Here is an 11810-nt window from a genome sequence, read left to right as displayed (position 1 = left end):
GCTCACTTTGTAGACCAGGCTGGCCTCGAACTCAGAAATCCGCCTGCCTCTGCCTCCCGAGTGCTGGGATTAAAGGCGTGCGCCACCACGCCCGGCCAGCTTTAATTTTTCAATGCCTACTGTTAATGACGGTTCTTAGATGGTTTAACCTTTTTATGATACAGGGGAAGTACACTTCTTTAGAAATGATCCTTTGGAGCAACTCCCTTCTGCAATTCAGTTCACAGGTCAGCAGTGGCAGCTCTACCCACTAGCAAACACTTCATGAATATAGCAGCATTCTAGTTCCATAGGTTCGGGATGGCAAATACAAATTAGCAGTGGTGGCATGACCTAGCAGAAATAGCCAGGCCTCGGCAGGAGGCAGCAGGAGGAACCAGGACCATCAGGGATGCCAGGAGAAGTTCTCGACTGTGCCTCTCTCAGCAAAGCAGAGATCAAAAAGCATTGCAAGGTTAGCTATGCGAGTGAGCCCCTCTCCCTGTCCACTGAGTCCTATTTGTACACCTTCCAAACATTACATGTCCTTTACAGGTCTTGCCTCACCACGTGTCTTGCCTCAGCATGTGAGTCTGACTTAGCCAAACTCCAAGTGAGTCTGTATCAGCTGATACCACTCTGCCAATCAGCCTGAGTCTATAGAAGTGGCAAGAAGCCAGGAGCTTAACAACACATGTAAGGCAGACCAATACATTCGTGTTGTTAGCAAAGAGTCCTTCATCATGAGTCTTTTTACCTGCTTGCTCAGCGAAATGTTCCTTCTTGAGTCTGCCGTAGCAAAACACCCTTTCACCTGTGTCTGCTTCAGTGAAACATTTCTTGGACTTTCCCAAGAAACCACAAGATTCCACTTTAACACCCAGTCTGATGGCATGTTGGAGACTGAACTCAGGGTTTCATACATGCTAGGCTAGCCCTCTACCAGCTGAGGCACATCCCCAGATTTCTTCCCTCCACCTTTGGCTTTTGAGACAAGGTCTCATTATATCTCCTTAGAACTCAACATATAGACCCTGTCGACCTTGTATTTGTGGTGATTCTCTGGCCCCCATTTCCCAGGTATTGGGATTATAGGTATGGGTCACCACACCCAACTAATTTTGTAGGTTCTTTCTTTTCTTTCAAAACTTTTTTTGTTCTCTCTCTCTCTCTCTCTCTCTGTATGTGTGCGCGCACACGTGCAAGAGATCCAAGGATTTAGAGCCAAGAGATGAATAGAGCCAGTGCAGGCCACACCCCATGCTGATGTGTTCTACCTTACATTTTAAGACACCTTTCTCAGTACTGTCCTCCCACTGTTAACATCCTCTGGATGCATGGTCCTCCCAATTCAACTTCGAATTCCCAGGACAAATCTCCAAGCGTACCTGAACTTACCCTGTACTGGAGGGAGTCGGGACATCTGGGAGCAGAGAATGATGGTCCCGCAGCCTGGAGGTCAGAGCCCACTGTGCTCAGGTCAGGCTAGCCCACAGCAGTTGGAGCCCAGTCACATCCCTGCTACCGCCCAAACATGAGCTGCAGTTCTCCGAATAAACACCAGGGGGTGACATTGGAACATACAATTAATACTCAGACTCCTTTCCCCAGAGCTTTACGTTACTTTTGCAGACTGGTTTCCATCCTTGTCTCAGCAGATCTGGACCTCCCTCCCAGGAGTTCGCTTTGACTTACTGGCTCCTTCTCATGTCTTCGAGGAATTCCTTCTGTTAGGGTCATAACTCATGAAGATGATAAGATGGCCACGGGGGAAAGAGTGAGAAAGTGACTAGAGATACACCCCGAACCATCAGACTTGAGCCACACTCAGCCGCACAGGATGCTGGGAAGTCTCTCTGAAACCCACAGTAGGATGATAGCCTTTTTAGGAGACATCTACACACCCAGGTGGAGGAGAAGGTGGGAAATCCAGGAGGCAGAAAGAACTCTGGGATAAAGCCAGGTAATGGAGATTCTCCCAGAAAGATGAGAGGGGACAGACACATGGTACCTGAGCATGGGTAAGCAGCCTCATGGTAGAATGTAGATTAGAGTAAATGGGTTATAGTAAGTTATGATCTAGTAAAAAAAAAAAGAAAGAAAGAAAGAAAGAAAAAGAGCCTAGCTGTATGGCCAAGGTGTCTGTAAATATATTTTGAGTCTGAGCCTTATTTCTGGAGCATGGGGCATAATGTCTACCCTTGTCTGTTGGTGAGAGTAGGGTGTCATTGTGTTGGGTCAATCTGTGGCTTTAGATCTGGTAGCATTTCTTTTGTGAAAGCCAGTGCTCCCAAGTTTGGTGCATCAATATATGGAACTGTAATGTCCTCGTGGTGGAACTGTCCTTTGCCTTACAGAAGTTTTACAATTTCATGAGGTCTGATTTACTAATTGTTGATCTTAACGCCTGAGCCTTTGGTGTTCTGTTCAGGGCATTGTCTTCTGTACCAGTGCGTTCAAGGCATTCCCCACTTTCTTTTCTATCAGATTTGGTGTTTCCAGTTTTAGGTTGAAGTCTGTGATCCACTTATACTTGAGTTTTGTGCAGGGTGATTGTTGCTGTAGTAGATTAATCTGCTCTACTCTCCCCAGCGGCAGCAGTGCGAGTTCCTTGCTGTTTGCCCCAGTGCTCTGGATTCTTGAATGAAACACACACGCACGCGCGCGCACACACACACACACACACACAGACACACACACACAGACACACACAGCCTTATATTTAATATGCCTTAAATAGTTCAATGGCTGGACCACTCCCAAACTTCCATGTTGCTAATGCCTCCCCTCTGATACACCTGAGTTATTACTTACTAAAATCTATATTCATCTTTGCTATTCTAGACCCAATGCTCTCCCACCCCGCCCTGGGGCCGTTCTTCCTGGCCCTTACACAATTGAGTGTATGTTTTCCCTTTGGCAGCTCTCAAGCTTGGATCTTAATCCTTCCCCGGCACAGCAGTTCTCCTTCTTCCTTGTCCCCTTGCCTGCGAATCCTAAAGCCTTACCTCTATCTCCTTGCCCACCCATTGGCTGCTGGCAACTTTATTTACCAATTAGAACCAGCTGGGGGCAGAGACCCTCAGTGTCTCACCTGTGGGTGCCATTTTGGGAACCCACAGTGCAAGCATAAAACCAAATCCACAACAGGTGATAAATATTGATCTATCTGCATTCTTCTACGTGCAGATATTCAGTTAGACAAGCACCGTTTGTTGAAGATGCTTTCTTTCCATTGTATGATTTTGACTTCTTTGTCAAAACAAGTGTCAGTAGGTGTGTGGATTCACTTTAAGGTTATCAGTTTGATTCCATTTATCAACCTGTCTCTATACCAATAGCATACAGTTTTTATTACTATTACTCTGTAGTACAGCTTTAGGTCAAGGATGGTGATTCCTCCAGTTGTTTTATTGCTCATGATTGTTTTAGCTATCCTGGGCTTTTTGTTTTTCCATATGAAGTTGAGAATTTGTCTTTCAAGGTTTGTAAAGGCTTGTGTTGGAGTTTTGGTGGGAATTGCATTGCTTTTGGCAAGATGGCCATTTTCACTGTTTTTTTTTTTAAAGATTTATTTATTTATTATATGTAAGTACACTGTAGCTGTCTTCAGACACTCCAGAAGAGGGCGCCAGATCTCGTTACGGATGGTTGTGAGCCACCATGTGGTTGCTGGGATTTGAACTCTGGACCTTTGGAAGAGCAGTCGGGTGCTCTTACCCACTGAGCCATCTCACCAGCCCCATTTTCACTGTTAATCCTACCTATCCATGAGCATGAGAGGGCTTTCTATCTTCTGAGATCTTCCTCAACTTCTTTCTTTAGAGACTTGAAGTTATTGTCATACAGGTCTTTCACCCACTTGGTTAGATTACTCCCAAGATATTTTATATTATTTGTGGCTATTGTGAAGTGTTGTCTCCCTATCTTCTCAGCCCATTTATCATTTGAATAAAAAAGGGTTATTGATTTCTTTGAGTTAATTTTATATTTAGCCACTTTGCTGAAGGTGTTACCAGTTGTAGGAGTTCTCTGGTAGTTTTTTTGGGGGGAGGGGGTTGCTTATATATACTATCATATCATTTGCAAATAGTGATATTGTGACTTCTTCCTTTCTAACCTGTATCCTCTTGATCTCCTTTAGTTGCCTTAATGATGTGGCCAGGACTGCAAGGACTACACTGAAGAGATAGGGAGAGAAGCTAGAACTTCAGCTATATTGAAAACACAGGAGGGAGTGGGCAGCCTGGTATTGTCCCTTATTTTAGTGGAATTGCTTTGAGTTTCTCTCCATTTAATTTGAGGTTGGCTATTTTGGCTTGCTGTATATTGCTTTTATTGTGTTTATGTATGCACCCCATATCTCTGATCTCTCCAAGACTTTTATCATGAAGGGATGCTGGATTTTGTCAAAGGCTTTTCAGCATCCAATGAGATGATCATGTTTTTTTTTTTTTTTCTTTCAGTTTGCTTATATGGTAGATTAAGTTGATATATTTACCTATATCAAACCGCCCCTGCATCCCTGAGATGAATCTGGCTTTATCATAGTGAATGATGTCTTTGGTGTGTTCTTGCATTCGGTTTACGAGGATTTTATTGAGTATTTTTGCATTTCATAAGGGAAACTGGTTTGAAACTCTCTTTCTTAGTTGGGTTTTTGTGGGGTTTAGGTGGCTGTGGCCTCATAGACTGAGTTGGGCAGTGTTCCTTCTGCGTCTGTTTTGTGGAAGAGTTTTAGGAGTATTGGTCTCAGCTCTCCTTTGAAATCATGGTCGAATTCTGTGCTAAAACCATCTGGCCAGTGGCTTTTTTTTAGTTGGGAGTCTTTTAATGACTGCTTCTATTTCTTTGGGGGATATAGGGCTGTTTAGATCATTAACCTGATCTTGATTTAGCTTTTGTAAATGGTATCTGTCTAGAAAAATCATCCATTTCATTTAAATTTTCAAATTTTGTGGACTACAGGCTTTTGAAGTAACATTTAATGATTCTTTGAAAATCCTCAGTGTCCATTATATCTCCCTTTTCATATCTTATTTTGTTGATTTGAATACTGCATCTCTGCCTTTTGATTAGTTTGGACAAGGGTTTGTCTATCTTGTTGATTTTCTCAAAGAACTAGCTCTTCCTTTTGTTGATTCTTTGTATTTTTCTCTTTGTTTCTAATTGACTGATTTCAGACCGGAGTTTGATTATTTCCTGCCATCTATTCTTCTTGAGCGCATTTGCTTCTTTTTTCTCCAACCTTTCAGGTGCACTTATTTATTTATTTAGTTTTTTTTTTTTTTTTTTTTTACACAGGGTTTCTCTGTGTAGCCCTGGCTATCCTGGAGCTCACTTTGTAGACCAGGCTGGCCTCGAACTCAGAAATCTGCCTGCCTCTGCCTCCGGAGTGCTGGGATTAAAGACGTGCGCCACCACGCCGGCATCAGGTGCACTTTTAAATTGTTAGTACAAGGACTGCCTAATTTCTTTATGAGGGCACTCTTAGTGCTATGAGCTTTCCTCTTAGCACTGCTTTAATGCTGTCCCATAAGTTTGGGTTATGTTGTGCCTTCATTTCATTGTATTTTAGAAGGTAGTAAACTTCTTTTTCTTCTCTGACCCAGTGGTCATTGATTGGAGAGTTGTTCAGTTTCCAGGAGTGTGTAGGGTTTCTGTTGTATCTCTTGTTGTTGAAGTCCAGCTTTAATCCATGGTGGTCTGATAGGACACATGGGGTTATTTCAGTTTTCTTGTATCTGTTGAAGGGCTTGCTTTGTGACTGACAAACATTGCTTGTTTCTAGCTATTGACTTTCTGCTTAACATTGAAAACATATATAGGGCCGGGTGGCAATCCCAGCACTTGGGAGGCAGAGGCAGAGGCAGGCAGATTTCTGAGTTCGAGGCCAGCCTGGTCTACAGAGTGAGTTCCAGGACAGCCAGGGCTACACAGAGAAACCCTATCTTGGGAAAAAAGAAAAAGAAAAAAAGAAAACATACAGGGAGCTAAATAAGGCTTATTTCTGTAACTAAGTAAATTAGTCCCTAACATGACAATACACTTGATTATTTATAGATGATTATTAACGTGCATTTCTTAATTATCATTAATAGTTTTACAATAGTAGTTTTCATAAAACTAGAACTTTACATTACATTTTCTTTTTTGTTTGTTTGTTTGTTTCTTCTTTCTTTATTGTTAGGTACAGCATATAAATACATAAAGGCAAGAACTAGTGACTTTCTTAGGCTTCAAAACAAAAACAAAAAACCCAAAGAAGTCTTAAAACTTTTTTTCTGAAAGTATAAAATCATGAGAGTGGTTAGACCACGGGTGATACTGCAGGCAGAGGCAGCAGGAGGCAGACAAGCTCCGCTTCTCTTCCAGAGCACGCACCTCGCAGCCGCACCCGGCAACCTTTCCACCAGCAGTGGATGCTGAGCCAGGGAACCACCCAAACAGCATTCCCCTTCCATGGGGAGGAGAAGAGGAAGCACAGTCATTAAAACTCCTTCTTCCTGCTCCAAACTGAGGAAAAGAACATCGTCTCTCCCCAGCTTTCCTGGGCATGATGCCCCGTGGTTGACATTTACCCAACCTGTCCAACTCAGTTCCTACCCAAAGCCAGAAGGTGCCCAAAGGTTTCTGGGGAGGGGAAGAGGCTAGTGTGAAATCAAACAGATCTTTATTTGAAGTCATCATTGGTGCCGTTTCTTGCTGTTTATTTGTTTGCTAGCCTGTTCTTCCAGTTGCATGGCTAGGCGCAGGGCCTTGATGACTTCTCGAAGGCCTGAGAAGTGCTTAGCCTGCTGTGTCAGGGCAGATTCTGGCTTGTTCACAAAGGTCTCCAAGTCACAGTCTGGCTGATCCGTCACCTCAGAGAGCTCAAGCCAGCTTGGTCCTTGCTGTGTGATCTCCCTGAGCTCTTCCAGGGCCCTGATCTGAGTCATGGCTTCATTAAAGCTGGATATCTGGGAAGACAGCTCCTCCTCTTCATTGCCAGCCAGAGACGTCCCATTAGAGCTGGCTGCCATCACTTCTGTTCCCATCTGAACCGACTGCTCTCCAGCGGGCCCACTGTGGGGGCTTAGCTCCTTGACTCTGTCTGTGTATCTCAGCATGTTTAACATGAATTCATAGGAGCTTATGCCTGGTGAGATCATGGCGATCATGCAGGTCCTCGAGTTCTCCCCAATGAACGAGGCCCTCAGCAGCTGGGTCAGCTTGCTCTCACAGAACGGTGTATGAGCCTTGTTCTGTCCCAGAGCCCGGATGCACTCCTTCAGAGCCAGGAGAGACTTGTTAATTTCTGCTCCCTCCATGCGAGTCTGCAGGTCAGCACTAGATGTGTCGGCCCCTCGTTCATTCCCTGCCAGATCCACCAAAGAGAATTTGCCATGTAATCTCCCTTTAGTTCGAAGAAGAATCTGGAAGCAGGCGTGGGAGCTGGAGGAATTGGAGTTGGCAAATGTTTGTCCAGAAGTCCTGCAGGTGCTGCCCATGTTGATCATCTTGACGACATCATCAGCACAGGTGACCAGGTACTCCTGCAGTCCCACAACCTGCACCCGCTGCCTGCTGTCCTCCAGCACACGTAACTTGGCCTTTTTGTTGAGCAGATCAAACACCTTCCCATTGTAGATCTCGAAGAATGTCACATAAACTTCCAGGTTTAAGTTCCGGTATCGAGGCTGATTCTTCAGAAGGAAGACATCCCGGGAAGCCATGGCGTAGATCCCTTTAGATGCATTCTGACTTTTACCAGACAGGTCTCCACCCATTGTGTGTGTCTTCCCACTGCCTGTCTGTCCATAGGCAAAGCATGTTGCTTTTCCCCCTTCAAAAATCGTCTGTACCAGTGGCCTTGCTGTGAACCTGTAGACAACTTCATTGGAAGCTGTCTCATCAAATGCAAAGTCAAAGCAGAAAGCCTGGTTCTCCAGGTACTTCGTTAAGTCCACTTTTAACTTGGGTTCATGCATCAGGAGGAGACACTTGCTGGGAACAGAAATCACATCGATTTCTTTCTTGGCCAGTTCTTGTTTATTCAGTGGGCGCCTCCTGACACAGATACAGATCCTGTGCTCTTCAATAGGGTCTGTCACAGTAAGCGGGTTACATTCCATAGTAACACGAAATTCTTTGATCATCCGGGCAAATTCCCAGTTTGGAAAGCTGCTGTCATAGTCCTGTGCTCACTTTATTCTTAGTTCCGAGTTCTGGGCCCTCTTCTCTTCACGCTTGTTCTTCATTTTCTCCATCTCCTTCACGATACACGATTTCCTCTGAACTGAGTTCCCAGGGTTTGCAGAAGAGGTACTGCGGGTGGAGTGGGCTTGCTCTTCTGCTTCCTCACTGACCATCAACAACGGCAATTCTGTCACTGTGGAGCAGGAGGCCTGAGGGTGGCTGGGAATGGGAAACTGCTTGTGAGAGTTTGTAGGCATAGGCAGCTCCACCTCCATTTCATTCTCCTGAGCAGGGATTTGAACTTCTAAGACAGTGGACATGCCAGTGGAGCGGCTTCGAAGGCCTTCTTTTAGAGCTGGAATTTTGGAGTTGACTGATTTGCGTTTTTGCTTCGGGACCGTTACGTTTTCCTACAGTGGCAGACTGTCCTTCGGTCGTAAGGGAAGAAGCTGTAGGAGCTCTGGGTTTGTCGCAGCCACATGGTCAATGTCAATCTCTTTGCCTTTTGTGGTACCTCCTTCGATCCATTCCACCGAAACACAGGATTTCTCCACGTTCACTGTGCTTATATTGGCGGGGTGAATTAAAGCCATTGCTGTGTTGAATGTTGATGGAGAGACCAGGAAACAGGCATGCGTGAAGCGACTCCATCGACTCAGGAACAGCAACGAGCAACACAAATGAAAGAAGCTTGGAAACCACGATTCTGCTAATACTGCCTACATTACATTTTCAAATGAGTTGCATACTCACATATAACTTACACAAGAGCTGAATCATATAAAATGGATGGTATAGCAAATGTAACATTAAGTTTTTTTTTTTATCATTATACAAAAATCCCTATCAATCTAAAGTGTTTGAGAGCTTTTGCTTTACTCGCCTAAAAGGAGGTACAATAAAATGCCTTTCTTTGTTCTTTTACATCCCCTTATGCTCTGATTTATCCCCCTTTATCCCCTAACACTAGTAGGAGGGGAAGAAGGATGGGGGAGATAGAGAAAGAAGTCCCTGGTTTCCTTTGTTTCCTCCTTGATAATGACAAGTAACAACTTGTAACCAATCCCCCTAAATGACTACAAACATCCATAACCCACTGAATGACAGAAACCCACTAACCACCTCTTGGGAATGAGGGTGTTATGTTCTTAAAATTGCTTTCTGAAGTCTGGGGCGACAGTATTTTTTTTTTTTTTTGAGGTGGGGGAATCCTAGAAAACCGTGATATTGGACAAGTCTTGGGAGATTTGGTTGTTTCCTTTGCTGTTCAGGCTCTGTGGGATAGGAAAGTGTAGGATGTAACTGAAGTCCTGGCAGAAACATTGTATGAGGCTGGACACTTTGAAACTGTCCTGGATACAATTTTTGAGGAAAGAGCAATTGAGGCAGTCTGTGAGGCTGCATCCCCTGGGGCTGGATGCTTTGTCTTCAGTGGTGTCTTTTCAGTTTGCTCTGAAAGCACATCAACTTTTATAGGTAACATTGTAAGGACATTTCTGTATTAACACATGCATGGAATGTGCAGTGTACACATTATCAGCTAATGATGACTTCTTTGCTCTGTGTTCGAGCAGATGAAATGCATCTGTCAATCTTCTACGTCTGTTTGAACATATCAGCAAGCTGTAGTATAAATATCCCGCCATGCCAGATGAAAGGATGAGAACCAGGTAGTCAAACAGATTCATTGGTTTCTCCAGAGACATGCATGTCTCAGCTGGTCTCTTAGCTGTTCCCCAAAACAGGGACTGTCCTTCATGTCATCTGTTTTGTAGTTTTTCTGGGTCTCTTTCTTCACATCTTTCATGTCAGGAGCCAAGATTTTCAGAAGGTCACCCACAGTCAAGTCTAATCTTTATTAACTTTGAAAGAATCCATAGATTTTTGCTTCTCTTGGAGCAAAAGCTTATCTTCTTTGCCAATGCAACACATTTCCTGACTACCATTCTGAGGTCAACATATCATTAAAGTATACAGGGTAATTTAATTCAGCACTCCTTTCTAAAATTTCTAAATCTTCAGCAGCTGTGCCATCTGTCTCATTAATATTTTAAAAACGTAAAGTAAATGAAGCATTATGTAATCTCTCTCTGGGAGATCTCATAACCTCCCCTCTGCTCATGCGTATCTCCTTTAAAGTATGGTTAGACCTTTCTATAACTATCTGACTTGTGGGATTGTAAGGCATACCTGTAACATGTACTACGTTATAACCTTTGAAAATGTGTTGAACTTTAATGGATACACGTGCCAGAACATTATCAGTTTTAATCTGTCAAGGCATTCTTAAGATGGCCATCACTGAACCAGTCTCCCCACCCCCCTGTACCTCTGCACTGGTGGCTGGCAGGATGGAAATGGGTGGCCAGTGGCTGCACTGTCCCCTTCTCTGGGCCTCTATGCTGTCTCTACCACCATGGCTCCCTGATCCTGTGCACGGATCCTAGCCTCTTAGTTCTCTGCTAGGACAGAATTGAAAACACAGAGACACACCTCCCTACAATGTTAAGGGAAGGTCACTATAACAAGCTCCTGGCAGGACCATTGTGGATGGAGCCCAGTGCTCTGCTGTGAGCTTAGCCTCAGGACCTAACAGGAGCTCAATCAGTTATGCACACTCATGGACCCTTTCTCTGTGGTAGGCAAAGCATGGAGATGATCCATGTGCCACCAGCAGAGGAGTACACAGAAAATGTGGCAGACTAATCCATTGCCATGTCAGTCGGTCCTAAAAATACAAATTTTAAAACATTGATTGTTGTTTTAAAATCAATAGGCAGAGAATTGGACATCACCGTAGCCTTCTCACATCCTGTCTCGGAGAGTCTGTTCCTCCCTGGTTCTCATCACCCTGGCTTCTAGACTTCATCTCTGAGTTCCTGTGCTGGCCAGTCTTATGCCAACCTGATGCACAAACTGAGATCGTCTGAAAAGAGAGAACACCGATTAAAGATGCCTCCATACGACCCAGTTGTAAGGCATTTTCCTAATTAGTTTTTGATTTGGGAGAGTCCAGCCCACTGCAGGGTGGTGTCAACTGTGGGCCCTGGGTTCAGTGAGAGAGCAGGCTGAGCAAGCCAGGAGAAGCAAGCCAGTAAGCAGCACTCCTTCATGGCCTCTGCATCAGCTCCTGCCTCCAGGTTCTTGTAGTGTTCGAGTTCCTGTCCTGACTTCTTTTGGAAATGAACAGCAAAACATTAGTGTAAGCCAAATAAGACCTTTTCTCCTCAACTTTCTTTTTAGTCATGGTGTTTTGTTACAATAGAAACCCTGACTCAGACACCTCCTTCCCAGGTCCTGTAGCCTGTTTTTGACTTCTTTCTCCTGTTTAACCCTTTTGTGGTCGGCTTGACAGTTTTTTAGGCCTTATCTGTGGCAGACCCTCTGGGTCCCTGTGTCTGCGTGGAATGGGTCTCTCGACGCGGGTGGGCAAAGTGTGGATGAATGACAAACAGACACACACAGGAGAGGTCCTGTGGAATCTGAGTGTAATTTTCGAATCGAGCATCAGACTTTTTATGCAGAGGACAATAAGGAAGTTGGGTGACATATTCGCAAGGTACAATTGAGGTAACCGGAATCTTACATAAAACAGGAATGCAAACACAAAAGGTCTAACAGGAACCACCTGGGATAGAATTCATTGATAACAG

At 44.4% G+C, this 11810-nt stretch overlaps 1 long non-coding RNA gene and 1 pseudogene across 1 annotated transcript in view; both read right to left on the bottom strand.

Moving 5' to 3' along the window:
* Nucleotides 1–6620: 6620 nt before the first annotated feature.
* LOC110298810 lies at nucleotides 6621–8808 on the bottom strand (annotated as a pseudogene).
* A 546-nt stretch (nucleotides 8809–9354) lies between these two features.
* The window catches only part of LOC115031508, a 16766-nt gene continuing 14310 nt past the window's right edge, over nucleotides 9355–11810 (bottom strand). Inside the window, exon 3 of the long non-coding RNA XR_003837134.1 lies at nucleotides 9355–11083. This is a non-coding gene — a long non-coding RNA (uncharacterized LOC115031508). The remainder of the gene's footprint in view (nucleotides 11084–11810) is intronic.

This window comes from Mus caroli, chromosome 7 (assembly GCF_900094665.2).
Source record: "Mus caroli chromosome 7, CAROLI_EIJ_v1.1, whole genome shotgun sequence".
NCBI classification, from domain to species: Eukaryota; Metazoa; Chordata; class Mammalia; order Rodentia; family Muridae; genus Mus; species Mus caroli.
Note: the sequence above shows the minus strand (reverse complement) of the source record. Positions and strands in the feature narration are given on the sequence as shown.